Source organism: Apaloderma vittatum, unplaced genomic scaffold, assembly GCF_000703405.1.
Source record: "Apaloderma vittatum isolate BGI_N311 unplaced genomic scaffold, ASM70340v1 scaffold28907, whole genome shotgun sequence".
NCBI classification, from domain to species: Eukaryota; Metazoa; Chordata; class Aves; order Trogoniformes; family Trogonidae; genus Apaloderma; species Apaloderma vittatum.
In genome coordinates, this window is record NW_009728305.1 from 414 (window position 1) to 769 (window position 356).

Sequence of the window (356 nt, forward strand, 5' to 3'; positions counted from 1 at the left end):
AGCGGGAGCACAGCTCCCTGTGCTCTTTATGCTAACGTGTGTCCTAGACCGTGCAGGGAGATAAAGGGGCCCGGGGCCTTTCCCTCTCTGCTCTCCCCCAAGAGGGTCTGTCCACTGCAGTGACACAGTTTATGCTCAGATGCTTCCTCTTCCTTCCCTTTTTTTTCTCCTTCTGCCTGGATGTTACGTAAAAGACCTGTTTTCCAAGAGCCTTTGGAAATCTAATGTCATCCGAGCTTGTTCTCGGTGGAGCGGGAGCCCTTGCTCTCAGGCATGTTCCTGGTGTCATTTCACAGCAGGGAGTGGGGCTTCCTCCTCTCCCAGTGTGTGGTGCTCCTGCGGGCCAGCCTGCGGGC

General features: G+C 55.9%; 1 protein-coding gene across 1 annotated transcript in view; it reads left to right on the forward strand.

Moving 5' to 3' along the window:
• LOC104277415 (bcl-2-like protein 1) overlaps positions 1-356 on the forward strand; it is a gene marked incomplete at both ends in the record, with an annotated part of 1078 nt that overhangs the window by 410 nt on the left and 312 nt on the right. The gene's annotated exons all lie outside the window — the stretch shown is intronic.